This window comes from Dermochelys coriacea, chromosome 3 (genome assembly GCF_009764565.3).
Source record: "Dermochelys coriacea isolate rDerCor1 chromosome 3, rDerCor1.pri.v4, whole genome shotgun sequence".
Taxonomy (NCBI): Eukaryota; Metazoa; Chordata; order Testudines; family Dermochelyidae; genus Dermochelys; species Dermochelys coriacea.
Window position 1 is genome coordinate 164,484,671 of NC_050070.1, and position 17,629 is coordinate 164,502,299.

The window sequence follows — 17,629 nt, forward strand, 5'->3', positions numbered from 1 at the left end:
GCTGAATCAACAATATATTTTCCTTCCTTTCCACAGATGGGCTGACCCTGTAGACTTGCATTATTACACCTATAATTTGCAGCCGTGTTCCCTGATTGCATCACTAACTGCTATTGACTGTGGAGCCTCAGAACAACTTCTCAGTTGACTTGCAGTCACACAGCTGGGAGGTTTTTACTCTTCTAATAGAGCCTGCTTTTAAGAAAAAAAATCCTGTTAATATAATAACAACAGTTAAGGTAAACTATTAAAACACTTTCTAATTATTTCCTTCCCGTTTCCTATGGCTTTGCTCTTAATAACATGGATTTTTATTATTGTTGCTTGGTTCTAGACTAATTTATTTTTGGTAATAGGTCTGCTCTATTTTCTTGAACTGTGATTATGGGTGACTTGCTTGTTGTGAGTCGGTTGTTGACTTGTGACGATATGGACAGAAATGATACAGGCAAAGAAATCTTTAAAATATCCCCTATTCTTCTTTAATGATGCCACATATCCACATTAGTTCTGAAGGTGAATGATTCTGCCATATGGATAATCAGCCTCCAGAGAAATGCCATTTAAAAAATTTGTAAATGAGTGCCTCAGAGGAATCAGGGCCAAATACTGACTCATCAGACTACTTCCTGCAGGTCCCAGGGGTTCCATATAGGTCTCCCAGACAAGCACTGGCTCTCTTGACCCCTAGATACAAGTATTGAGCTATTTTGCATGTCAGATTTAATGGAATGATAGCAAAATGTGGTAAAGTAGTAAGAATTTCACAGGGGAAAAGCTGTTTCATGGGAATGATGATGGTTCAGGAGCAGACTGGGGAATCTTAGGAGGAGAGCTCCTGCTTCCAGATAGTGTGGCATAGACCATTAACATCTACAGCTGGAGGATTCCTATAGTTAGGAATGTAGTGGGCCACCAGCAGCCTCCTCCCTGAGATTTCTGCTACTATAATGGGGATTGGTCAATCATTGCCTTCCTCTGAGGTTCTTTGTCCCCAGAGTGCAGAAGTAGCAGGATGGATTACTAGTAGTAGCCATATCATATCCCTGCTACAACTCCGCCTGTTATTATATCACTTCATATGTAGTCGGTTAATGCTTTTTCCTTCATGGTTTATTCTGTTGGACAGATCCTCAGCTGGTGTAAATCTGTGTAGTTCCATTGACTTCAATAACCAATTAAATCCATCTCAAGATCTGGCGCTGTATGCCTGTTGTTGTTTACCTGTTATAGTTCTTCCTGAATTCACTATTTACTCCTTGTTTCCTAATTTTAAGATGGTACCCATAGTTCTGGAACACTTTACCAGACAGGACTATGTATTTCTATTCTTGCTGTCTCTCCCTTTCTTAATATGGATCACTTTCAGTGAGTCTTCTCAAAGCTTCCTTTCCATTGAGAATGTGTCCTACGTCCTTAACCGTTCCTTATATTCTATAGACCTGGTCTCATCTTTCCTCCCCTTTCCAAGGCAATAATATCCTTCCTGTAGCACAATGACCAGTGCACTACTTAGGGTGCAACAAACGGCTAATACAGAAACAGTATTGCCTTTGCCTTCTTTCCCTTAACTAATACAACCTGGCATCTTGTTTGCCTTTCTTGTTTTGTTTTACTACAGCTGTGCTGCTGGATTCAATTATTTTCCCACAATAACTCCCAGGTCTTTTTCCAGAGCATTGTGCTGGATGACTATTTAATTTAGCACGTACAATATTCACTGCATCAGTTTCTTGCTTGCAGACAAATTACTTTTTATGTGCTCAGATTGAACTGTATTTACCACCTGCTGGCTCAGATCATCTGAAATGATCCAAATCCTCTTTGAGTTCAGTTGCATTGTTCCTCATGTTTTGATTTGCTTCTACTGTTAGCATTATATTCAGCTCTAAAGATCTTGTTTTAAATACCCATCTGCCAATTAATTTATACATGTCAGTCACCTTAAAAATCACCTCTTTTCCAATAGCCTTTCCCTGCTGGACAAACTGCGGGCTTCCATATAGAGCACTGAAATGAACTCTACCATCATAAGACAAATTTAAAAATGAGGAGCCAGTCACCCACAGCCTCCTCCTCCTTTGAAAAATTAAAACAGAATGGGACAGATTTTCAAAAGTGCTCAGCACCCGCAATTAGGGCTGGATTTTCAAATGCTCTCAGCTCCCAAGAGGTTACTTAAATGAAGAATTAAGAACAATTGGAGCTGCTGGCTTATTGAGATGCCTGATAGGGAGCTTTGGGTGCTGAACTCTTTTGAAAACCTGGCCCAATGTTCCTGACACCCTTGACCTATAGTCCCTGAAGAGAATTGTTGTGTGTATGTTAGCTATCATGTACAAAATGTATTTTAGACTAACAATGTAATAGTAATATAGCACCTATCCTCGTGAAGGATCCCAAAGTGCTTTGCCAACTATGTAGCTGGACAAATATTTCCATCTACCACTGAAATACAGTTACCAGGGAGTCTGCAACTATTTAACACTGCATCTTGCCTGCCCACAACATTTCACAACTAAATGGTATGCTATCTGACTAAAGTTGTAGGGAGAATTTTTGGGGGTCAAAATGTTTCTTAAATGGAATTAGTCCAGGATGCAAGAATCAAGACTTCCAGTCCCCTTAGAACTTAAGGTGAGCAGAGTTCGACCCAAGCACAAGATGTTGGTTTTACCTCACACCCAAAAGACAAATTCTATGGTATAAGACAACTAAAGCTTCTGAAGCAGCAGTGATAAGCATTAGAATTACAAATAGAACATCTATATTTACATACATGGGAGAATTTTTTCATAATTAACTTAAAATCAATAAAATAATTGAACCATGGGCAAAGGTGAAGAAGAGTAATGAAAAAATAGAAAGCTGTGACTTTTAATATCCCAGTCCATGTTAGACCTTTTCTGACAATGCTGAAGAAAATGTTTCTTAAATATTTTCAGCCTTATTATGGAAAGGCAGACAGTGCTTGAACACATGGGTGAGTTTTCAACCAAATAAGAGTCAGAAATGTAAAAGAAAAATACCCTGGGAAAGTTTGCTCATATGTATGAGAGAATATAATGCATTCCCCTGTCCAGCCTATAATTAAGATGAAAGGCATATTTCCATATAATTTGCCATTTAGTGGCATGGTTTGCATTCCATGTAGACTGCATCATCTCAATTCTTCTATTGAAACAAAAAAATCCATCTTAATAGTTTATTAGGATGAGTTATTTCAGTTTAGACTGTTTAAAACTCACATGAAACAAAATGTTTTTAATTACAGCTCCTTTGTAGGAATTAAAATATACAGGGCCAGGTTCTGCAAAGCAGTGTGGCCATTTCATTTCATATCCGCAGTGTTATTTGGCCCTGGCTGTGGAGGGATCCTATGCCACTTCCCCTCCCTACCATTGGCATTCTGGGGGAAAAGGGGGATAGCAAGGGAAAAGGGGCATATGCCTATCCTTGGTGACATTTTCTGTTCTCTGTGGCCATTTGTAGCTCAGCATCAGGGTATGTCTACAGTGCAATCTGATGTGTGATTGCAGCCTGAGTAGCACTAGCACAGCTAAAAGTAGCAGTGTAGTGGCAGCCATGTAGGCAGTACAAGCCCACCCAGAACCCTGGATACATACATTGCTAGCCCACACTGCAGTCAGTGCCGTCACATATACACTGCTATTTTTAGCCGTGCTGGCATAAAAAAAGCTAGCAGAGGTATGTTTACCCATGCTGCAATAGCCCTGTGCAAAGGCTGCAGCAGGATCAGTGGAATGCCATGCTGCACTGTAAGCCATTGTTGCACACACGTGTGGTTAGCTGTACCTGGCTCAAAATCTCCAGACTGATCAAAGTGAATATGAGTCAGTTCTTTGAGGTAATAAATATATTCAAAAGGGTGAATGACAAAGATTCAAAGGCTTGGTTGACATAACCACCTGAAAAGCTTAGAGGCATGATTCTGATCTCATTTTTATCTGATGCATATTGGTATAATTCCACTGACTTTGTAGAAGTAAGACCTAAACACTTAACCAAATCATAAGTGGTCTAGAAATCTCCTGTAAACAATCTTTTTCATGAGTACTTCCTCAAGAACAGTCATTTTCATGATAAAGCAGCACTTCCATATTTTGTCTATGTTGGAATGAAGAACTTCCAGAGGATACACAAGCATAAACAATTTTAGTTTTTAAGTCGAGAACTTTTTAAAACTCCAAATAAGAATGAGTTTTAGTTCAGTTCAAGTTTTAGGCAAGGGCATGTGCTGATTCTTGTCTTATACAAATCTGTTTGTCCATCCCTTTTGCAGTCACAAAGCTAAGGAGCTGCATGAATAAAATCAGATGTCTGGCCTCAGGTCTATGGGAAATGGAAATGTTAAGGCATATCTGGAAAAAAATACAGCCACTCCAACACAAGTACGTCTATGAAGCTGTGACATTTTACACCAGGGACCTGAACCGAACCCTGCTGAAGCCAATGGGAAGACTCCCATGGTCTTCAATGGACTTCAATGGGCTTTGGATCAGGCTTCTGATGAGGAATTAGCCAACTGTCCTTTGCTGGGAACTGAAGCAGTATTGAGAGTATGAGGTGGGGGAAGAAAAGAATCTCTTTCACAGAAGCAGAACACTCAGTGTGGATTATTTTGCCTGTACAAGCAGGTGTTCTGGAGCTTTAATGCTCAATTTTGGCTTGGAAATGTATCCCCAGCTGAAAAGATTCTCATACTTTAGCTCTTTACTTGATATTTCTCCATCATTTCCAGAACCTTTACACACTTTGGCATTCCTCTGTGTGCTGATGCCGCATTCTCAGAGTCGAGCGATCACCACAAGGGGAAAATGTCATTTCAGTTTTGACAAAACAGAAATGTTTATTTAGGACTAGATCTTCAATTTACAATATGCCCTGAGTAAGGGAGTCAAGTGGCGCTGCTCTGCTGTAAGAGCGGACTAGAAAATAAATTGTAGCTCAGTCATTGTTCCTCCCCTTCTCCTTTCTGGATGTGGGGAAGGATGAAGTTACTTCACACTTGTTCACGGAGCAGTTTGCTCCCTCTTGTGCACCCAGCCAGACATACTAGTTAACAAGAACCTTCCTGTTCCTCACCTCTTTCCTCTCCCTCCATGCCTGCACTTGCTTGGAGTGGGGAGTCTTAGGCAAGTAACCCCGGCTCTCTTCCCATGGCCAGAGTAACAATCTGAGCAGGCTCAAGCAGGAGAGAAGTTGAAGGGAAAAAAACCTTTGATCCCTGTATAGCCAAGTAGAGGCTGTGACAGTCTACATGAAAAAGCATTGTCCCACATGATGTCACTCCAATACACCTTGTCACTCTGCCACACACAGGACCTGATTTTGATTGCACAACGATTTCAGACCAGTGTAATTCTAGTGATCTCCTTGGCATTACTCTTGATTTTCAGTGATTTAAGTGAGCTTCAATCCAAGAGTCATTCTTCCATGGAAGCTGGTGTATCAGTTTGTTTTGTTTAGATTTCACAGCACTTCAGTATCAGTGCCAGGCAAACCTCAAAAGTTTCAGCCTTCATACTCAGTTTAGTAAGTATCCAAAAGTTTGGATGTTTATCCGAACCACATCTGAACTATTCAAAGTAACCTCTTGAGTGTGCTCAGTTGGGCTGGAAATGTTGTGAGAACAGATTGTCTCGTGACATTTCCAGCCCTCCTGCTTCCTGTCATGGCAATCAAAACAGCCTTCCACATGGTATATCAACAATTCTTGTTTTAAATGGAAACCAGAAGTGGGGATAAAACACCTTAGATGGTTCAGAACTTTAGAACTCTTCTGCTTGAGATCAAGTCTAGAAAAGGTTAACAGTTTAGAGTTCAGAGGAGCTTATATTTTCCAAACCTGTAAAACTAATAAGACAAAACGAGACAGACAACTGTAAAATAATGGTAAAAAGGAGATAAATTGAGTGTTCCTAGCTACCCTTTCCTATAATGCACAATCTAGGAGACAATCAATGAAACTGAAAGGCAGCAAAATTAAAACAAATTAAAAGAAAACATTCTTTTTAACACATAATTAGCTCACATAACTCGTGGCCATAAAATATCATTGAGGCCAAAAGAATTTAAGAAATGATTGGCCATTTACATAGATAATGTAACCATCCACAGTGACATTAGACAGGATTACATTAATAAATTTGGAAGGCATATAAACCAAACTGCCACCTGACATAAACCAGCCTCTAACTGAATGGGGTTAGGAAAAAATTTCTTTTAGGCAGGTTATTCCAAAATTGCCAACTTTGAGATCATTGCACATTCATCTGAAACTTGTGGTACTAGCCAATGTTGGAGAAAGGGTACTCAACTAGATGGACTACTGGATTTTTACAGGTCAGATTTCCTAATACTTAGCACTCTTATAAGTGCTCAACAACTTGAGTACCTACCTGGGGGATACAAATTTGATAATTGAGGGCCCTTCAGTCTAGCAGACAAAGGTATAACACAATCCACTGGCTGGAAGCTGAAACTAGACAAATTTAGACTAGAAGTAAGGGGCACATTTTTCACAGTGAGGGTAATTAACTATTGGAACAAGTTGCCCTAGGCTGAAGTGGATTCTCCATTACTGGAAATTTTTAAATCAAGCTTAGATATTTTTCTCAATGATATATTCTAGTTCGAACAGGAATTAATTCAGAGAAGTCTATGGCATGTATTATGCAAGAAGTCAGATTAGATGATCACAGTGGTCCCTAATGGCCTTAGAATATGTCACTCTTCAGAGAGTTTTCCAAACATTAACTGTTTAATCTTTGCAATGGTCCTGGGGCGTAGGTAAATATTACTATGCTCATTTTATAGTTGGGAGAAATTAGATAAAACACTTAAGTGATTTATGCACACAGTGAGAGCTTGTCTGTGCAGTGCATTAGTCCACACCAGAGAGGTGTAAATTCTAGTGCATACTAGCATGTCATGCACCTACTGGCCTTTGTGGACCCTGCTGGTATGAACTAATACTTCTCTAGTGCTCATTAATGTAGTCCCATTTCCAGTGTTAATGTGCACTAGGGAACTTTTAGTGTGTGCTGGCTGGCTCCACAGACCAGTTTGTGCAAGACACACTAGTGCACACTATAACATACACCCCTAAGGTTCAGACTAATGCACCATGTAAACAAGCGCTAAGTCAATGAAAAGTCAGGCTTAGAATTCAGGAATGCCAGGCTCCCAGACCTATATGTACTTCATTAGATCTTGCTGCCTCTTTTCTATGTTCATTTTGGGATAAATGTATATCAAAAATGATTCTCAAAGAGTTAATCTAATTGAAAACTACAGCTGGTTGGAAAACAGAATTTACATTCCATGGGAAATGCCAACATTTCAAAATTTGTTTTCATTCTAAATCAGGACAAAACCCCCAAATTTAGAAATGTCCTGCAGAATGAAAATTCCCAAAAATTTTTATTCAAAACCATTGAAACATTTTGTTTTTATAATGTCAAACCATTTCATTTCAATAATGTCAAAATGTTTCATTTCAATAAGGTAAAACTGTTTTGATAATATTAAATATTATGTCCTATATTTGTGGGCAGGGGATAATAATGGTAATAATACCAAGCTCTTATGGAATGGTTCCCATCATTAGATCTCAAAGCACTTTCCAAAGGCTATCAGGAGCATAAGAGAACAAATATAAGGCAAAATGTTTCAACATTATCCAAGTGAAATGTTTCAACAGCATTATCAAAATGAAACAAGAAAGTTGAAACCATTCATTTTCACTATTTTCCTGTCAAAAATTTAGTCAAATTCAATGTGCTCTCACAACATGTTTCTATTTCAATGAAAATGTATTTTCCGACAGAAAACTGTTCCATCAAAAAAAATGTGACCGGCTCCATTGAAAATTAAATGTTCTTTAATATATGGTAGTATAATTAATACAATCCAATCATGGAAAATTACATTGCTGTTAGTACAGTAGTAGTAATAAAGTGGAGATTTTATCTAATGAAAGAAAAGAATTGAAAACGATCATTAAAAGTAGGTTCAGGTTTTTCGGAGGAAAAACAGCATAGTTGGCTTTAACCTAGAAATGGGAAGTGGCAGCTCATCAGCCCAGTCAAGTCAGGCCCAGACTAACCAAGAATTCCCCAAAACTACAAAATAAATTTTTCATGTTCTTTTTATTTAACCGATAAATATATACTGATTAAGATACAAATTGTGATTTGATTTACATGTCACGGCTCATTCTCTCCGGTAGGGAAATGCAACCCCAAAAAGTTTGAAAAATGTGCTGTGCGAGGCTCAAATCTTGATATAGCTAATAGTGCCTTGTTACCCTGGCAATTTACCACACCTTGTTACCCTCGCAATTTACCACACCCTGGAGTCAAATTATAAAGCTGTTGCTGTGGTAAGCACTGACTGGTGAGGCCACAGCAGTTAAGCCTAAACTGCAAAAGGTTTGCAGGGGGCAGGGATGGGCCTGCTCCCTGTGACTTCCCAGTCCCCTCCCACACAGGAGGAGCCCACACTGGTAGCCCCAGCTCTCAGGTCTGCCTGCTGCTTCTTCACTATAAATAACATGCTTTTAATAGCTATTACATTTCACACTGGGCAGTGGTGGAAATAACTATTTTGTGATTTGTGCCTCGCCTGTCAAAAAAGTCAACAGCCACCTGCACCATATGGGTAACGTTTTACTGGGTAAACCAAGAAATTGGACCAGCCCATGGTATTGTCTGTTTCTTACTGGCAGGAAACCGGAAACATTCTCAGAAAATAGGATAATAGGAATTTGTTTGGCAGCACTGAATGTAAAGATGCAAGATTAACAGCATAACAACCGATGCTCTAAGTGCCTTTCTTAGATAAGATTGAGATTCCAGGTTCCCTCTATTAATATGGAAAGAGTGTAAAGTGACTACACAAGAAAAATGCAAGTTGTAGAAAATTACTTCAGAAAAATCTTATAGATGGTAGTGGACTATGGAAAGATAATGTGTCCTCCACTTTGATTATTCAAATGGACTATGAACAAGAGAATCTGCCACCCTTACTCAAGTTTAGTATTGCTTAAATAAATGTTTTTAATAATAATAGTTGTTATAATAACAACTTATTATTATATAGTAATAATCAAGAACCTGACAGCCACTCATGTTTAGAGCTACTTTACTCCACTAACAGTCCCATTGACTATATGGTGCTATAGAGATGCTACAGATGCTGCCATCCCTACCTCCTCCAACTGCATTCTATGGTACTGCATTGGAAGGACTAGAATATGCCAGTTCCTTCTCTCCTCCCTATCCACGCACCTGCTGTTCTATCATGCTGCTGGAGAGAGAGGTGAAGAACAAGGCATGCCACAAAGGGAATTTGCTTGTTTAAAGAAATAAAGGAGAGGTCACTTAATAGATGGGGTTTAGCCCCATTTGCCCCTCAAATGCCTCTTGAAAGGAAAGATGGTCCAGAGGTTTGGTCATTAACATAGGACTTGAGAAACTTGGGTTCAATTTGCTGCTCTGCCACAGACTTCTTGTGTGACTACGGGGAAGTCACAGTCTCCCCGTGCCTCAGTTTCTCACATGTAAAATTGGAATAATCATAGTACTTCCCTATCTCATGGGATTTTTGTGAGGTAAAATTGACAATTGTGAGGTGATCATATGCTATTGTAATGGAAGGGCCATATACATATCTAAGATAGATAGTTCCTTCTCTTTGTGTATGGTCTTTGCTCAAGATACTATGTCTTGACACAGACAATCTGGCTAATTATTGACTAGTTTTGAAACTTCCCTTTTTGGATACAGTTATTGAGAAGGTTGTGGTTAGATAAATCTCACAATATCTAGACACCTGAGCTACAAATAGCAGAGGTGCTTGATCTGGAGGCCCCATGGTTTACTGGAGAATGAGCTTCTGACAGCTTTTGTCTCTTGCTTTTTAATTCATTCCCAATGTTGGTTCAAAGTTACCTGAATAAGTTCACTTTCAGGCCATGCTGAAAAGCTCAACTATTTTCTCTGGCATTTGTGGATGGTTAAGTGTTCCAAATTGTTTAGATGTTTTGGGAGGGATGTCCCTGTGAAGAGGATGAAATAGTCTTTGAGTTATTGGCTGGTTTATTGTTACAGGCCTGAGTTACTTGCTGAAGTCACATTTTCCTTGTATTTATTGATTGACTGGGCTTTTTAAGAGAATGTTGGTATGGAACTATATAAAGCAATAAATAATATTAATATATAAAGTACATTTAATAGCACTGCCATTACAGAGGCCATTTTACATACCTTTAACCAGAACCCTCTCTGTGGCTTCAAAAAAACTTAATTTCCTACTCATCCTGTCATAACTTCCTGCCATCTCTCAATCCTTATTATCCTGTAACTTCTCACTGGTGATGTGACTTGAAGAAGTCCTTCATTCCCCAGAATTTAAGTTTAAACATTTTGCTTTCTGATAAACAGCTGTGTCCACAGGATGACACTTAAACAGATTGATCAGAGAAGTAAATGCCACTGCATGTTTTTGTATTTTACATCTCACGGTAAGACTAGTTGGTCTTCGAAAACAAACTCAAGGCTGGATAATCTCAGAAATTAATATATGAACTCCTATGCTGAAGCACGTGCTGCTTTAGGTCTGCATTTATTTTTGAGGGTAGTTTGATGGAATTAAGTGATGTAATATCAATATCCACACGGGTAAATTTGTACTCTTTAAATCTACTGCTGTTTAGCATTAGTAAGGGGGAAAAAATTGGAATCAATGGAGTTACACCAGGAATGAATTTCTCACTGTATGTCTGTTGTGGTGATGGGAATCTTTGTTTAAATATTTCAGAATGATCAGTCTATAAATTAAAAGACAGTACAGTTGCTCCAATTCCAAAGATTAAAGGGACTGGATGTTGTTCAAAGTTGATTTTTATTACAAAGGCTCCACAGTTAAGATTCATTTGAGATTTGAAATTGAAGCAGGGACTAAATCTCTTTGCTGTGTCTGATAATATAGTATATCCACACCAAAATTACAGCACTTACTCTTTGAGTACTGAATGCATTTTTCTGAGAATTTACAAGTAAATCTGCTAATTAGTTATGAGTTATAAATATTTTAAAGGATCCCTTTTATGAAAGCATTTTAACATTTCTCACCTCTTTTCAGGCCTCGCCATAAAACAGATTCTTGATTACCAAGCAATGAAAATAGGCTACTTTTTCCTGTAGGTTAAGTCATCAATTGGAAGCTAACAGAGAAAATATTCTTCATCAGTAGGACTGCTTTACAGCTCAGGCATTGAAGTGGTACTATGTAACTATATGGCACTGTAGAACTACATAGCACTCTGAGGTTAATTGGGATTATACAGCTACGTGTCACTATGCATCTTCCACTACTTGATGTCAAGTCAAAATGTAAAGATCACAGCGTCATTCACCTAACTGAACTGACCTTATTACAATGAGGCAACACTGTGCTCCCTAAAGCTTCTCTTTCTCAATCTTTCTTTCTCTCTGCTTCATTGTAAAATTTCCACCTACCATCTTCCCCAGCCTTTTCCTGCCAGATGTCCTGTTATAGATATAAAGAAACAATATATCTGTTGTCACACGCAGCACTTTGAAATTTGACAGCACCACGCAACTATCGAGTGTCACGGGGGAAATGGCCCCTTTAAGGGGAATCAGGGCACCGTCTGCCCACAGCTGCCTTCTGAAGGCCCACCTGGAGGTAACTGACCAGGTGGCTGCTTAATGGTAAATTAGTAAATGAGCACCTGGAGCTAGTAAAAAGATTGGCCAAGATCCCTTAGAGAAGGCACTCACAAGGAGACAGGAAGCTCTGAAGGAGAGCTGACCAGAAAGAGCAGGGTGTTGGACTAGATGACCTCCTGAGGTCCCTTCCAACCCTGATATTCTATGATTCTATGATTCTATGAATAGGGAGCTTGGAAGGTATGCTCCTGGAACAGTGAGCCTAGAGCGTGTCCTTTAAGAGACAGGTAACCCTTCAGAAAGCCCACCAGAGCATGGAGTCTAGGAGTTTCTCCTAGAGAGAGGAGATTCCTAACAGGAAAGCTGAAGAAGCCAAGCATCCAGGAAGGCCTGGTCTCAGCAAAAGGATCTTCCGAACAGTGGCAGGAAGCCCAGCGTGTTAGGAATTTTGTACCACCCTGGGAATATGCTGCAGTTGACAGATCTCTTCAGAACCCTGGCTCCAAAGAAGTATTCTACTTCCAAATAGTGGAAAGAGACCTAACTCCAGGGGAAAGGACTTGAGTTGAGAAAAACATTGTTGGTAAAGGGCCTGGACAGAGACAAACAGTGGACTCAGGAGGGACAGATAAACTAAGACTGGCTCTGTCTCCCAGCTAAGATGCTGGGATGAAGGTTTCCATTATATTTTTTGTTGCCTTTTTTTTCTTTGGCACCTGAAGGTCTGTCTGGACTTGTTTATATGTGGGTGAGGGAAATCAAGGTAGCGCTCACGGGCAGTGCCACTCCTGACCAGAAAGTGATGTTCCAGGACAGCCTTCCCTATAACACATGGTTTATGCAACTACTGTCATAAGAGGTACAATTGGGGACATAATTCAAAACTTCTAATATCAAATACTTACATCAAATAATAAAAAGTTATATCCTAAAATGTGTGCATCATAGTGAAACTGGCATATCTCACAGTGCAATATGTAAATTACTAGCGCATGTGAGAACATATTGAATTTTTTCATTGAAATATGCTGTTCCATCGAAGCCAAAGTGTTTCATGGTAACACATTGATTTTCATGAAGTTTTCCCCTGTTTATCCTTAGTATTTGACTATGGCAAAGTCCATAATGTTGGCCAGATGTGTTTTCTTAAGCATTTACTAGGCAATAAGAAAAGGAGTACTTGTGGCACCTTAGAAACTAACAAATTTATTAGAGCATAAGCTTTCGTGAGCTACAGCTCACTTCATCGGATGCATTTGGTGTTTTTTTTCCACCAGATGCATCCGATGAAGTGAGCTGTAGCTCACGAAAGCTTATGCTCTAATAAATTTGTTAGTCTCTAAGGTTCCACAAGTACTCCTTTTCTTTTTGCGAAAACAGACTAACACGGCTGCTACTCTGAAACCTGGTACTAGGCAATGTTTTTATTCTGCTTGCACAGATATATCATGTAGGCAGCAGCTCTGTACCTATGAAATTATTCAATATGAGACTCAAAGCGGGGGCGGGGGGGGGGAAGGGAACGAAGTTTGTAATGCCACAGTATCTAAGAAAGGCACCACAACTAAAAGTAAACATGTATCTAAGATCTCACTGCTTATATGTTCAGTTAACTAGTCCTTATAGAGTGTCTGTAATATCAAAATGATCTGCTAATTCTCAAGAATATTAAACTAGGCTGAAATAAACCACTATCCACCCAAAAGACAAAGTTTTGACAAAATTATAACCATCAAAAAATTCCTTTTTAGAAATTAAACACCAGTGCTACCTTAAGTATTGACTCTGGCCATAATTTTTCTAAACATTCATTTCAAGAAAATGCCAGCATTTAAAGAGTTAACTAACTTATTTTCCTTTAGAAGACTGTGCCTTTCTACCCAAAACACATAGTTGCTCCTATACCAGATTCCCCCTCATCGGTTCATTCTAGATAATGAATATAGACTGGATATATGCTTGTGCAACAGATACTTTTCATAAGAGTGCTGAAGCAATGAACTGTGTCCTTTGACTTTAAGGCTCTGTAACAAAGTTTGATTTAAATAACTGATTTCTTTATCTGAAACACTGATCTGAGCTAGTAGTGGCTATCTGTCCTCTAGCAGAACTCAGTAGTAAAAATAATATGCTGGTATAAAGATAATGGGGCTCAGGAAAAGGAATGTGCAAACACAAGTTTGTAGTTTTATTGAGATTTCAGTGAGTAGAAGAGTATTTAGAAATCACAATCTGTTTTCAGTCATAAATGTCTTGTAAAAGTGGAACAAATGCATGTTAACCACATGCATATGCGGTTGATGATTCTCTGGTGGTGCTCTCTCCACGAAAGAATGGAAAACAAACCTGAAGAAGCTAAAATAAGAGATAGTGAAACATGTCACTGGGGGAAAAAATAGCACTACAGCATGGCTAGGCTTAATTTGTCAATTATGCCGAGCAGCTGCTTTTCAGTAGCTTTGTCTATCTGATTACATCTGAGAATTTTAAGGAGGATGGATATTTATTATGAAAACACATTTAAAAAAGTCTTCCTTGGGAATATAAAGCTTCATGTTACAAAAAATGTCTTCACTCTACTGTGTTTAAAATGTTGCTTTAACATGTGGGGTATCTTTTGAACTAAAAGTGCCCAGACCCCAAGAATGCTGATTACAGTATATATTGTACAGCCTTGTTAGCAACATTCTCATATGAGTAACTCTGGCCTAATGTGATATTTACTGCAAAGCAACATTTCATTTCTGCTGTCCATGCAGGAAATAAATAATAAGGTCCCTGATTCATACATGTGACACAAGGGGTAGAGAAAATGGAAGGACACCTTGGGCCTGATCCAGTGCCCACTGAAGTCTATGCGAACTTTTCCAGTAACAGTAGTGGATCAAGCTCCTTGAGGGCCCCATGCAAGGGAATGGTAGGGCCTGTGCCACACACCCTATGTGTACTGAGGAGCTTGGAGAGGGATTTTGTCATCTGGAAGCACAATCCATGCCCAAGCCTCCCCAAGAACTGTGCTACTCCACCACCTGCTCAGAGCTGTGGCTACATGACACAGTCTAGACCTAGTAATACAGGGCCAGAACTTCACCTGATATAAATCGACATGGCTTCACTGAAAACAATGGAACTATGTCAATCTCCATTAGCTGAGGATCTGACTCGTAATTTATTTTTATGACACAGAAAGTCTAGAGGGTTCTGAGCAGTAAAAAAGGGTTATGAACAAAATCAAAGAGATCTAAATCCAGAGAGCTGTCTGGAAAAAATATTTCAATAGCTGTTTAACCACTGATCTCAGTTTGTGTCTGTACAAAAAAAAATCTCCTGTCTTTCTGTCTACCCATCCATATAATCATGCATCAGCAGTTCTAAAGAAAACAACTGTACCTGAAATATCTAGACACTCAGCACTCCAGCTGAAGTTCAGTGGTGATAGTATAATGGCATTTTAATGAGCTCCTAAAATATTTGTAAAATATATAATTAAGCTAATTCATTTATGCATTTCTGTGCACATTCCTAGCACTTGGGGCTTGACCCTATGTTCACTGAAGCCAATTGCAAAGCTCCTATTAACTTTAAATGGTTCAGGATCTGGTGATCATGTTGCTAAGCAGACTAGGTCATATAGTACAAAGAGTGATTAGCAATCATTTTCACAATTGAATATGCAAGTTCTCAGGGCATTTCCTGAGGATTAAGTACTAGCTGGAAGGAGCTGATACCATAAACTGCAGCATATTCTTCATCCATTTACCTCAAGAGGTCATAATACCCAGGAAATGCCCCATGCTGGCATCATTATTGATAATATGAACTGAACACACATGTAAATACAGATACAAGTGTTTTGTTGATGTTGTTTATGTCATTGCTGTTGGTCTACAGAAGGATTTCGGGGGAGCAGGGAACACACTGTAGATATGCCAGCAAGTCTTCTTGGGTCATCTGGCAATAATTCATTTAGTTTCTATGTACAATATTACAACGGGGGGAGGGAGGAGTGGATAGCAGATTTTAGAGCAGCTCAGAAAGGAAAAGCCAGCAGCAGCCACGCCTTGGTACCCTAAGCAACACAAACAACAACAATTGATGAAACTAAGCTAAGCAGTATTTGGATTGTCCAGTGCACAGTCCTGATGTTATTTTTGCAAAACAGACTTAAATACACAAGCAGCAGAAAGGTACTCAAGCAGCATGGGGAAAAAGAGTAGTAACCACTGCTGGTAACCTAAGGGATAAAGAGAATTCCTCCTCCCAGGGTGAGGGCTTCAGCTCACCACACCCAACATCAAGTGTATTGAAACCAACAACAAAAGTCATAAACAACAAAAGAGAACAGTAATAATAAAATAAGAATAGTTTGGCAACTTTCACTTAGATTCTATACACCACATAACCATGTCAAGCAAACACAATTGTTAAAGTAACTGGTGACAAGAAGTGAGCAAATAACTCCCAATACAGCACTTACCTGATTAATGTAGCCCCTTTTTTCTGCTGGTGGCATTTCCAACAGAAGATCACAGCTTCACCATTTTTTTTTAACTGTTTGAATTGTTTCTATTTTTGTATTATATTATTCTAGGAATCAACATACTTGCAATCCAAGCCATGTTGTTCAGCCATCACTGGGCAGATCAGATACGTGGTATATTTCAGTTTCCTAACTGGACCGATACACAAGTACTTCCATTGCAGTTAATTGCACATGCAAATAATGTAAAGTTTGCCTGCCACGCATATTCACCCGTGCAACTTTGGAATATTCTTTTGTCAGTATTTGTGGCCATAAGAACCAGTTGCTTAGATATTCACAGCAAGCTATCACAAAAGAGATGCAAGGATTGATTGAAAAATTCAAGTGACTGTGGCCTCCGCTCAACAGAGTACTTAATTATGTCTTCAGCTTTAATCACATGCTTAAATATTTTGCTGAATAGGGATGGGACTACTCATATTCTTAAAGTCAAGGACATGACTATGTGCTGGCTGAATTGAAGCCTATTTTCAAGAACATATTTTGCATTATTCACCCACATCTACTTATTACAGTTACAATTTCTGTATACTCAGATTTTTATTTTATTTTATTTTATTTTTTGGTTTGGTGTAAAGTAAGTGACAGCCCATACAAGAGTTCTTTTGTTTAAAAAAGCTCTCAGCAGTTACTAGATTACAGTGTCCTGCCTTCATGATCAGGCAATGAGCATTTGTTCTGATGTGATGTGATGTTTGTGATTTCCTGTCCTGCTCTGGCACTTCAGTGAGAGAAGGAATATTTTGGAACTAAGATGAACTGGAATTTTGCCTCACGTACTCATGCAATTTCAGGTCCAGTGAGTTGATTTAATCTCTCACTCTTAATAAAAAACAGTTGGTATTTTCTGATTCTCCTTTGGATTTTTAGGCCACATCTACAGTGGTGTAACAACCAACTTTTAAAAGCTATGCTAAAATATAGTTGAAAGTCCATCAGGGACAAGTGGGTTTCTAATGTTGTTTGGCCTGCAAAACATAAAAATAATTTTGAAATCTTATTTCTTATCTATTCAAGGCCTTATGTATTATTTCAGCATACAACATACAACTACAAATATCTCACAATATAAATGCATTATTTACTGAATAATCAGTACATTATATTAGAGGAGAGTTAGAAATATGTAACAGATTGCTCTTTCAAAATAGCAAATGCTAACAAAACAAATTGGCAACCGGCAGCACTCTAGAGGGTCTGATTCTAGGGTGCCAGCTACAAAAGCCCCCTTTCAATATTAGCAAAACTTTTTTTTAATGAATACTGTAGTAAATTTTTAGTCACACCAGCTGAAGCAAAAAAGATCAAGAGAGAATAAAATTAGTAGCAGCAGGCTTAGTGCCTGCATCTAGACCAGACTGCATAA

General features: G+C 38.8%; 1 long non-coding RNA gene across 1 annotated transcript in view; it reads left to right on the forward strand.

The window, feature by feature from the left end:
- Nucleotides 1-15,466: 15,466 nt before the first annotated feature.
- The window catches only part of LOC122459502, a 43,773-nt gene continuing 41,610 nt past the window's right edge, over nt 15,467-17,629 (forward strand). Inside the window, exon 1 of the long non-coding RNA XR_006280240.1 lies at nt 15,467-15,552. This is a non-coding gene — a long non-coding RNA (uncharacterized LOC122459502). The remainder of the gene's footprint in view (nt 15,553-17,629) is intronic.